This window comes from Neopelma chrysocephalum, unplaced genomic scaffold (genome assembly GCF_003984885.1).
Source record: "Neopelma chrysocephalum unplaced genomic scaffold, ASM398488v2 Primary Assembly neopelma1_89695, whole genome shotgun sequence".
Taxonomy (NCBI): Eukaryota; Metazoa; Chordata; class Aves; order Passeriformes; family Pipridae; genus Neopelma; species Neopelma chrysocephalum.
Window position 1 is genome coordinate 1 of NW_020918620.1, and position 865 is coordinate 865.

Consider the following 865-nt stretch of genomic DNA (forward strand, 5'->3'; position numbering starts at 1 on the left):
CACAATCTCCTCTCCAGAGCTTGACTCACTGCAGACTTTGCAGGGAATCTGTGCTGGCAGCCCGAGTATGTCACGACCCCCCATGTGACCCCCAGAATATTTGGGACGAGTTCCCCCTTTTCAAGCAGGGGAAGCCTGGACATTGGGGACCCCTGGGATCCCCAGGACAGGAAGGTAGAGAACGCGGAGATGCGGAATGTCTGAGAACGCAGCAGCTCGAAGGCGAGAGTCAGAGGAGAAGGGACTTTTGGGACCCCCAACACTCCCAGCATCCCTAACTGAGACCCCCAGCATCCCAGACAGGAGAAACCCTCGGAACCCCAGAGCGGAGAGACCAGAGATGGGGAACTTCTGGGAGACGTTTTTTAATGCTGAATCTTCATATTTGGGAGTATTTTTTGGCTAAATCTCAACTTTTTGCCTTTTGAGGTGCGGAGGTTCATCTCGCTATTTCTGAGGGGGTTTTTTGCCTGAATCTCAGTGATTTTGTTTTTTCTGGGCTGAATCTTGGTGTTTTGGAGGTTTTTATGGTCACAGGATGCCCAGTGAGTTCTAGAGATGGACTTGGGCAGGAGGAACCCCCAAGCCAACACACTCAGCCCTTGTTTTCCCCCTCATCAGGATTTGTCCTTCCCAAAGCTTGGGCGGATGGAGGAGGAGGCTGTGAGGAAGAGGAAGATGCCTTGGGCCCCCCAGGCAGGTGAGGAGGAAGTCAGTGGCCCTTTGGGCGGGTGTTGTGCTGGCTCTGGCAGCCGAGCATGGCCCCCGGCTGCAGGACAACCCCGCTGCCGCCGCCGTCCTGCCGGGGCCGGAGTTGGGGGGATGTCCTTGGCCTTCCCTGTGGGCCGGAGGCAAATCCCCTCCC